We start from the raw sequence: 11,772 nt of genomic DNA, 5'->3' as shown, positions 1-11,772 counted from the left end.
TCTAAAGCTTGTTTAGAAAGATTTAATCTCAAACAAAATAATAAATTTGGGAAAACCATTTTGGTTTATTTTACATATCTTTATAATCAGTCATTTTGTGATGAACCTATCCTTTAATGTGTTGTTGTAAGGGTTCTGATATATTTAGGCACTGAGGAGTTAGGAGAGCGCTATACTGGACTTCAAAGAGAACTGGTACCTGCAAACTGCTATTTAGTTCATTTTTTATTGTTTGAATTATTCACGTTCACGTAACAAAAATAACAATTTCCGAGATGATTTCGTGGTTCTCGCCAAATAGTCGTAGTTTCAAGTTTAGAGGGACTCATTTTACGACATTTCTATAAACTATATTCCACTCACAATTAACAATAAAATTGGGAGCTAAAGACTTCTCATTTTTATCTAAGAATACTCAAAATAGGTTTTTTTCACTGTCTTTGATATAACTTCTCTACAATTTTTGAACACATATTTAAACAACCTGTCTGTGAAATACTTCTGACTGAATTTTAAATAACAATCTTAACACAGTAAAATATTCCTGTTATCGATTGGATAATCTATACGCTTAAATGTTGAAAATCAAAAGCCAAGTAACTTAATCTGTTCATATAATTGTGAGGGTAGATTCAACAAAAACAAGCCATATGTGATCATTATCAACCACAAAATTCGCAGCTACAGACAAAAAGTTAAATGTTATATTATATTAGTGTGATTTAATTGATGGCTGCTGCATATTTTCAAAGTATAAAGATAAATTAATATTTTTGGTTAAAACAGATTTTATTTCGATATACATAATATAGATGATATACGTAAGATAGACGATAGGTCGAAACGTCAATTTTTCACCTATTTTAGAAACTAAGTTTCAATTAGAAGAGACCTGAAATGAAGACATTTTAAAAACAAGTAATGAAATTTGGAAAAAACTTTTACATTGTTCTTATTTCTAATTAATTTCCAACAAATCAATTGTTAGTTCCACTACGCATTATTCGACGTCAACATTAACGTTTCTTTTTTATAATCTTTTACATATTACACAAATTTTTGCAAAATCTGAGGAGGTCATTCTCTCTAACATCAAAAATTTCATTTAGTTGTAAATATGTATATTCAAATGAAAATTAGAGGATGTTTTAAGTCTAAGAAGACAAATCTGATGCTATATAAAAACGGTTTAAAAACTTTGAGGAAAACTTATTATCCATCAGACAAAAGTTTGCTGATATATATTAACTAATGTCTTGGCGTCGATTTCGTGGAATTCAAACAATAATAATGATATATGAAAAATATTTATTACGAGGAATGATCAGAAAAAACGTTAAAAGCAATTGTGTTTGGAAACGATAAGTGGTATTGCTATATTGCCTAGTAGAAACCATTATAGAACCAGTAGTTATTCACATTAGGATGGATATTAGTAGCAATACTTCCATATCGACGGAAATAGACTACTGAGCTATTCTAAATTATTATTCTAGCATCAAAAATAGCAGTGTACAAAGCGCAAGAATTAAATAAATAATTCAGATGCCTTCGCCACCGACTCATACAGAAACTTTTATGTGACTAAAATATAGTTTTTTAATTTTATTCTTATTTTGTAAGAGTGTAGTGACACTCTCCAACGGGAATTTTTTACTGCCTCATAAGCCGACTTGTATATTTAAAAAGGTCATTATTTGATTGCATATGGATATCTACATATATTTGTAAAAAAACGAAGACGCGTATAAATTTGCATATATAAGGCTAGTGACAACCGAAGTACATGTTAAGTGACCTAAAAATGTTTATATGAAAACAAGTCTCGAACAACTGACAACACAGCTGTCAGCAATCACAGGATAAAATTCGCGAAACATTAAATCAATGATCCTTACTCGATTTCAACTAGCGTTTTGAAAATTCACGCGACGAGAAAAATATTCGATCATGGAATCATCCAAATGGGATTGCAAAAGACATTAATTCAACTGAGAAAATATAATATTTATTGTTAATCTATAAAGTGATTTTGGTTCGTTTGTTACCTATACATTATTTTTCATTTTGCTTAAACTGTCTATCATTTTCGATCATAGTTATACTTTTTATATGTATTTAGATACGTTTTTAATAAGTTGAGCGGGAATCCCTCTTTGGAACGTCCTGAAATAATCAAGTATACTGATAAATAACTACTATAATCAAAAACTAACGCATCAGTACAGTTTTAAAGGCATCTAAATTGTTTTCAAAGAATTGAATTGAACTGAAGATGTCCAAATCAAATATATTGAAAATATTTATTTGCTGCTTTTTATAGTAAGTGACACCCCCTTTTATCAAAGGTATTGAAACTATAAACTCAAATATACCGATATTTCTAAGGCAGTTTTAGCACCTGGCCTTAAGATACAAAGCAGTAGTGAATTAGATCAGTTGATAATAAAATTTGAAATTATATGCTATTGATAGTTGTCAAATAATCTAAGGTTTTTGTATGTTTCTTTAGTTTGACGTTTTTGTAACTAGCAAAGTAATTGCACATTTAATAATTTGGGATCAAACGTTGAACTATTTTGGTACTTCTAGTAATTTGCAGAATATTGTACATTTTCTTGTACTGTTGTGAGACAAAATGTTATTGTATCGTTTGATCTGTTTCGAAAGCTGATCTAGATAAATTTTGTAATTCATTCCAATAGAATGGTTTTTTTCCACACTATTACAGTGTAATAAGATGATGTGTGAACAAGTAATATCGTGGTTGATAGATTGGCCTATGAGCACCGAAGAAATAAGATTAGTAACATTGAAGAGATTTTTTCAATACCTTCGAGAAGAGGTATCGCTTGCCATAGGTTACATTAAAAATTATTGGTTACAATGAACTTCGTATTTGTCATCATTGATAAACACGTCATATATCATCAATAGTAGAGAAGTTTATAATCCTCAATAATCATATCACAAATTATATTGGTTTTTGTATAATTGTTCAAGAGATAAAAAGAGAGAGAGAATTTTTCAATAGGACTGTATACAAATTTGTATGAGAAACTCGTTTACGTTTATTTATGAGCTAAAATTTTATCAGAGGGTATACTCTGATATAGTATACTCTTATTGAGAAAATATCACAGTAAAACGTTTCTAAAGTGGAGAAAAACCGGCGAAATTATCTAAGTTTCTGATCTTAGTGTCTTAAATCTTTGGCTTGAATTTAATTAGACCTAAGAACTAAGAAAAATCAATGTCAAAATTCTTTTAAAACAATCATTCCCTGTTTCTTTTCAGTTTCCTACAGTGATAAACTTCGAAAATTATTTGATAAGTTAAGAATTCTACATTCATACTTCAAAGTCCGTCGTTCAGCTATGTAGTTATCGCATTCCACTGAAAGAATTTAGAAATGAATTTGATGAGAATATCATATTTTGGAGATGATTATGTTAGGAGGTATGAATTCTTTTTTATTGAATTCTCACTATATTCTCTTAGCCTGAAAATTTTATAGTTATACTGATAACGCTGTAAAACGAGTAAATAGAAAATATTGTACTATCCGTTCAAATTTATTTTAGATTTTTGCTCAAATGTGTAAAAGAAAATTACTTTCATGAAATATTGGGCTTTTCATTTACCAAAAAAAATATTCCTGGCCACTATAGAAAACAATTAGTTTTAGCACAGGCCTTTTTCAAAATCATAAAAAACTTACTCAGTTAATTTCTAAACTGCCTCTGGCATCGCAGTAAATATTGTTCACAAATATAGTTGTGCCACAACTCACCTCTATAGTTTGATAGTTAAATCCCTTGTAGAATTAAGCTTTAAACTAAAATATCCATGAACTGGAAATGCTACCTTCTACAACTTTTAAAATTAGAAATACCCATAAACGCAAAAAGCATTATCCTAAAATGCATTGAATTTATAGATAAGATCCAATCATCTTGATCCCAGATATATCGACATAACAAGAGGTAAGTAGTGTCAACTACTTTAAAACAGACCAGTATTATCCGACTAGATATGAAACCAGTGCAATATGAAAATTGAATTTTAAGGAACAGAAATAGAATTCTAAAAAATAAACTAAGAAATACTTAGATAAATATGTGGGAATATTCATACAAAATTAACAGTTTTTTTAGTATGACCAACGCCAGCGATTGTCCAAAAAAAGTATGAAAAGCAAAAATATTTTAAACAACTAGATCAAATTCAAAGTAAGATGGTGAAATGACTACAAAATAAAGAGGATGATACATGGAGTAAATTAAAAAGAAATTGACTATCTTTCATTCAATATTAATTAAACATCATTATCCTTATCAGTATAAGCTCTATAAGCTTGAAATGTACATAGTTGATATATATTACTTCTGTTGTATATTGATTAATTAAAAATAGAAATCTACTACGTTACACAATTATGTATCAATTCCTCATAAATCAAAGAAATAGTTTGATATATGCAAATATCGAAGAAGATTTGAGCTATTGAATAACCCTGTACCCCAGAAGTTTTTTTTTGAGCTCGAAGAAATATGTTGGAAATGTGCTCGTTTAAATGATTAATCGTACTAATAAATACATTACGACTGTTGAAAGCAAAGGCCTACATAATCTAGAAAAAAAAGCTATGTTAAAATTTGTTACTAGTGTTTTATAAGCGTTCATTTTATATTTCTATTTATTCTGGAGAATATGTACATCCAATATAGAAGAAATTATCTTATACTCATATCTAAATTCAGATATGAGTTTTATACTTTGGAAGACTACCGTAGCAACCCTAAATGCTTTAGAAATTATTTCAGATCACACAACAGCTGTGACAGTAGTATTGGAAATGATACTTTGAATAAATGCATTTCATATTGTATACTGAGCATTGGAATCGATTTTCTGATGAAATTTATGTTCGTAACATTAAATTCTCGTGCAACAATATTAAATATCTTTTTTGTCCTTATTTGACATCTCCGATTTTTTATGCGTAAGTGCATGTCCGTGATAAATTTCTACACTTTGTTTGCTATTTTTAGTTAAACTATAACATCGATAATGTTTATAGTACACATCTTGTTACCGGGCTCTTCAAAGTGATGACAGCAAATACAAAGTAATGTATCTTAATAATATTTCGATTTTATTTAGTTTTGTCATATATTATCCTAAATTATAATTTAGGTCGATTGCAAGTAGGTATACTCCCAAATAACTTATTGACATATTTTTCCAATTATCAATGAAATATATCATATTCAACAAGAGAAAATGAATGATTAACCGTGTTTATTCATATGTCTTTCGTCTTCTATTTTATAGTATCAAAGTCAATTTTGAACCTGTGATAAGGAATTACGTACGTACCGGAATTATATTTCTCAGTTCAGTACGATTATCAAGTTTTGTCTTATATACCATGTTTTTTCGACATCTTCAGAAATAACAGAATAAAACCAATAAATTTGGTCACTTTATTTTGCCCCTTGTTCAATTCATATTTCTTGACAAATTTCATTTCGACTAATATCGCACAACAGTAAAATCTGGAACCTTCTACAAATTATGGTTTAATACCAGCGGTGCCGATGATACCTATCCATAAACATTATCTACTCGACCTGCCAGACTGTACAAAAATACCAAGTTTATTACCTATAGAAAATAAAGTTATTTATTTATTCCTTCCTGTTCGGTTAACAAGTTAAATTTTATCCTAATCTCCATCACTAATTATAAGAAGAAATAATTTATGACTTTGAAGCTAGCACTTCTAAAATTATGCGGCCTTGGCCATTATATGTATAATTTGATGAATTGATAAAAACTGCAAATGTGTACAGAGTGTACTACTCAAATATATTTGTAAAGGCGTATCCTGTATACTGATACTGATACAGATGGCGCAATTTATCTGAAAAATTCTCATTAAACCTTTTTTGTGAATTTATATGAATTGAATAGATATTATCAAGTTCTTTATTCTATGAATACACAGTATTCGGGAATTATCTATCATCTAATTAATTATATGTTAATTAGTTGGAATTTATATATTTCATGCAACGATTCACATACGAATGATTGACAATAAAAATAAAGCCAATTAAAAAGATATGTGTGATAAAAATAATGTATTCCAACAAAAAAGCTTATCTAAATGTGTCTGACCATTTGAAAACCATAGAAAAATCTGGAAAGCGCAGAGACTAAACTGTTCTACAAGGAAACATCAAGGGATATGCTCTAAGCTAAGAATACGCCATCTTAACTGATGATGTACTCGTATTTACAAACCGTGCGAGTTAATTTAATTAATCACCTACTAAATCCTTCCAATATAGACACTTTATTTAAATTAATGAACCTTTATTGTAATATGACTCACTGAAATATTAGCGGTTATAAAAAATATGTACAATATTAATTTATGAATAAATATCATAAATACTAGAAAAATATTGTTTTTGTTTATAAATATCCTCTATTTCATTAAAAAATTCTCGAGCTATTTGTAATCAACCACTGGCAATTCTGATTGTTTATAGTCTAGGTCTATGGTTATTGTCAGAATTTCTTCAGAAAGCGCCAAGATCCACTAAGTATTCGAATGTTTGATTCAGAGTTTCAAATTATGATAATGCTGCAAGGGAAGGGATATATCAGAGAATAGCATTTTTCAAAATAATGGTTAGTAGTGATTTGTCCGGAAAATAAGACAAAGAAATATTCACCTGTTTGTAAAAACCTCCCAGCCCTGACGATTACGTGTTACTCTAACATTAACTAATGAAAATTTTCCATAATTATTTGGATTATGTGAAGTATCCCTCGCAACATATATATATTCATTATTAAAGCTTCTTTACGAACAATTTGATCTCAGATGAAATTTCAAACGGGCTATCCTCCACTGCAAACTAAAAAGAGTAGTGATCATAAATGAAAAAATTGACCGCTACCTGTATAAAAGTGTTCTGCGGTTTGTAGTCACAAAAATATTTATTTTTTTATTATCTATATATTTGTATTTCATGAACTCTTTTCCATTCTTATTATCAATTAAGACTAATTTATTTTCTATCACGCGAAGCATTTTGCTTGCACACACATTGTTGTAAAAGTATATATGTCATTATGAAAGCGAGCCTTTTCACATAATAGACAATGAGTCGGATGTAATTAGAAGTTGCACGAATAAAATCATTGTATTTTTTAAGTTGCATTATTAAGAAAGTTTTCAGTTTTTTTTTAACTGATAGTTTTTGGTCTCTCAAAGATATTTTTTGTTTTGTTTACTGGTGTAAGAATCATTTATATATTAAAAGCTGCCACAGAGCGGAGGACAGGTACGGTGGTCCAAGTTCAAAATCCACGTGGTGTTAGAGTGCTGCATCGAGCGCAGCTTGAGCCGGGCAGGGTTTCGGCTGACAGGGGCGCAAGTCCTTTAAGTCCGAGACTGCGAGACGATAGACACATTTTTGTGCACATGTTATCACGACGCGGAGTTGTACGTTGTACTCCTATCGCGCGCAACCCACCAGGTGAGTGTACGTTCTACGTGTGTGTATGTGTGTGTACTATCTCGTATTGTAGGTCAGTGACCGATTATATCAAACAAACCCTTATTCTAAAATTTCAATAGATCATCCATACGCAAAGCAATTGCAAAAATTTACAAAGTTTCTATTTAAAATTCAATTAAAACAAATAAATATATAATTTGAGTATATTTTTTAATCAAAGTTTTTATCAAAAATATTTCATAAGTAGTTAACAAAAATGTATTAGAAACAGTTCCTTTAGGAACATTTCAAACAATATCTACTATATAGTGGATATTTATAAAAATTAGAAATTTCGGATGCAAAAGTTTGATAACAGTAACATGGGTGGTTACGTGTTTATCATCATCATATATACTGTATTCAAATAAAAATACAAAAAAAATCATAATTAGAGATCAGTTTTCGAATTATTATAGGTAATGATAAATTATATTCCGTTAATGATTTTTTTTATCTGTTTTAGCATTAGTCCCTGTGGCTTTAATACATTGAAAACATTTCTACGGTTTTGATTTTCATTTATATCATATATCATATATTTTTGGGTTTCTGGAAAACAAAAGTATATTTGTGTTTATCGAGGAAATCGGTTCATCAACAGGAGACTGTTTACCACAATTCCTTATCCTTAACAATATTAAGTGATTGCTGTCTTAAAACAGTTATGGGTTATTATTTTTAATACTATGTTTATATCTTGAAATCCTGCAATTCAATATTTTTTTTCAATTTATTTGAAATGTGGTCTTATTAACTAATGCAAAAATCAACAACGTTAATTGAAATATTTTGGTTGCATTATGAAATGACATAAAATAAAATAAATCCAAACAAAAACTCCCATAGGAATACTTACCCCTATTAATAAGTAATATCATATTAGTAATGTTGTACGTGTACATTTTTCTATCAAGAAAGTGGATGCGAATTACCAAAATAATTATTATTGTTAGAAAACCTAATAACATGAACAAAAAATGTGTAATGAAAAAGTATAACAAATTCATAAAGATTTTAAGCTAATAGCTAATGAGTATCTTTTTCAACAAATTTCATCAAACAATTATTCTTTAATTTTCTTTATAGTGAAATTCTATCAGATCAGAATATCATCAGAAATTGGCAAGTTCTCATAAAAATCATGGCAGTCTCAATGAGTGTAAGGAAGAACAGCCAAAATATTTTGTTCCTTTTTATAAGGTCTAGCTATCCTTGCGGTTGAAATAAATACATTCTAAATCAATATCGTTGTTTGCAGTTTTCCCAATCGTTTGGAAGACAGTGTTTCAACTTCATTTTCTTCACTGCTGTCTCATATTCAACAATAAATTCTTCAGGAATTTTTGTATTTGTAGTCTTCTTATTCAGAACTGGTGGTCTTTTTAAAATTTGTTAGACATTTCTACGACATTAAACTGGTTTTCTGTTCAGTTGATCTGACCAATTGGTAATGTTGAATGACGAATATGAAAGGTACTTTTGTGATTAATTTCTTTATAGTTCATTTCAGAAATATATAGAGTAATAATATCTCATAAGGTATGCAAAGGGAACACAGAGTGGCCCAATGAATATTTAAGCCACTCTCATAGTTTGGCATTGATTTCATTGTAAAAATTTTATTTTTATCAAGTGCAGTGGATTAGCCTATGGTTATCCATTCACAAACACTGAAAATAATTTTATTTTAACAGCACTGGCTATATTTTTGTCTTGCCACATTTTTGGTACTGTATACCCTTCATTAATCCACGTCTCATCAAGTTAAAAGATTTTCTTCTGCTCTGTTCTGTACTGTTTTATACTTTTTAAGTATTTTCGTCGTCAGCAAACAATTTCATCGCTTTCCAGTGAAAGTGCGTCTCAAAGTGGTCCATAAAAGTTCTTTAGTTATCAACGGAATACTGTCATCCTGGCCAAGCTCCATTAAAATCTTATCTAGGGTGGGTATATCTTTTTTAAAATAAAAAGAATGAACTTTTCTTCGAATTACACTTTTCGTGTCTTCATTAAGGACTTTTACTGATCTGCCTGGACTTTTTTTGGGAGGTTCCACTTGGTCTGCTATCTTTCTTCCCCGCAATAATTTAAAAATGTTGCACTCTCCAACTCCAGTCATTCGGGAACATCGATCGACAGTTTCTTATACATTTAAAATAATAAGTTTCTCAATCACTGATAGTGGAGAATTATTGGAACATCTTTTTGTTGGTGTAAATGTCGCCATTTTATTACTAATCTTATAATACTCTGAGCACTATTTACGGCTTAACAGCAAATACTGATGCGTTAAACTAAACAAATATACTTATAAAGGTCTAAAAATTTTAAGGTTAAACGGTACCTGTTGAACGCAAAACGTAACTGTATAATCTACTACCTAAGGAATCCCTATCCCTACACAATATTTCAAGACCTACACCTATGGCCGACAACGAAATTTAGCCGAAATGAATGGAATTCTCCATTTTATTTCTCTATACATTTTTGAAATATACTATGATATGTGAACATTCTTTTATTATGGCCAAGAACATAGCACTGAGAAAATAATTCTTATTTTGTCCTCTGCACGTGTCTGTATAAAGCATAATTTGTGTTAAGTAATCCAAATACTTTTTTTTAAATAATAATAAATACATGACACAATTAGATTTTCCCCACGTATTCCAATTTATTTGTGTTACATGTAACACGTATCTTCCTTAGACTTGCGGTCATATACTCGTATATTCATGTAAAATATCCAAAGGCTTCTTTTATTACTACATGGACGACGAGGTGTAGGCAAATATTGTTGAATGTCAAACGTTAGGTACCACTAAAATAAAGTATCGTCTACTTTAGCTAATTGCTTATCAGTATCCTCTCGATCATAACCTTTTTGAGGCTTCCTAGTGTTCCGTTAGTATTCTCGTTGTTCTTCTTTTTCTTCAAAAAAATTGTTCGCATCAGTAATTTTAGCTTAGAGTATGTCACAAGTTGAACAGATATACATTTTGGTAGGTTTAAACGAAAGAGTTAGGGAATTAACAAATTTCGTGTATTCCTTTCCTTATTACAGCAGAGCTGAAAATAATTTCAATTATGTCGTACTTGCAATATTTTCGTTTATAAGGTATTTAGTGAAATTATCGCTTTTCACAATGTTTATAAATGTAGTTATGTCTGAAAAGTCTCGATTCATGCTTTTGTGGACCTACTCATATCTGGATAATCAATATTTAAATCGATATACATGACGAGTAATGCCTCTATAATCCTTTTCCCAGAGGATTTCACCTTACAAGAGGTGGGGTAGAAGATTTTATTTTTTTATTTCGTTTTAATGGGTTTAAAAATATCAAAAATGTGACTTAATCTGGGCTCGGTACATCTTTTGGTAGCCGAAAAACCTCGAAATTTTCGGACACTTTTCGGTTTTTTCGCAATATCTCGAAAAGTAGTTCTAGCAAAAAACAGTTCCTATACAAAGTTGTAAAGCATTAAATTACCTATAAATTGTATACTTAACTTTTTCTTCTACGACCAATAGTGAACGAGCTACAGTATCTCAAAGATGGACAATTTTTGTTAAAATGGTAAAAAAGTCAAGTAACGCCTTCTTTTGTGTGTGTTATTGCATTATTTGATTCTATTTTTGACTTAGATTTTTGTCGAATAAGATTCTCCAGACTCCCCTACATCATTTACACCACCAATCCCAGGCTTTAGGAAGAATAAATTCTTGTACTGCTGCCCAGGCCCTGTCATGAGCCCAAGATCAAGATCCTCCCCAATCTGCACCATAGCATCACATTTCTGGGCCTTGGCCTGTCTACTATGTTTCTACTCATGTACTTGATTGACTTTCCACAATCCTTGAACTCTGTTTTGAGTAGCTCAATTAACCTGATCTTGTTATTGGCGTTCGACAGAAACTTGTCTTGAGCAGCTGCGTTGATTGTGGTTTTATCAAAGATCACATCAGGAGAAGTTTGGATCTGTGTTCGGCGTAACCTTTCAGCGCTATTTGTGCCAGACTCTGCGGGGTACCCATCAAAAATAACTGCTAAAATCCGTAATGCCTTGTCAGAAATAAGCAGTAACTTTGTGAAATGGCACTGAAGGAGTCGTTTTTCTGCCAAACCATTTTATGGAGAAGATAGCCACCATCTACAACAGCAAACGGTTTCTTCTCCAATACGTA

General features: G+C 30.3%; 1 protein-coding gene across 1 annotated transcript in view; it reads left to right on the top strand.

Moving 5' to 3' along the window:
- Nucleotides 1–7,485: 7,485 nt before the first annotated feature.
- LOC130451739 (atrial natriuretic peptide-converting enzyme) overlaps nucleotides 7,486–11,772 on the top strand; it is a 116,466-nt gene continuing 112,179 nt past the window's right edge. Inside the window, exon 1 of the mRNA XM_056790955.1 lies at nucleotides 7,486–7,559. The gene's annotated coding sequence lies outside the window, so the exon portion shown is untranslated. The remainder of the gene's footprint in view (nucleotides 7,560–11,772) is intronic.

Source organism: Diorhabda sublineata, chromosome X, assembly GCF_026230105.1.
Source record: "Diorhabda sublineata isolate icDioSubl1.1 chromosome X, icDioSubl1.1, whole genome shotgun sequence".
NCBI classification, from domain to species: Eukaryota; Metazoa; Arthropoda; class Insecta; order Coleoptera; family Chrysomelidae; genus Diorhabda; species Diorhabda sublineata.
Note: the sequence above shows the minus strand (reverse complement) of the source record. Positions and strands in the feature narration are given on the sequence as shown.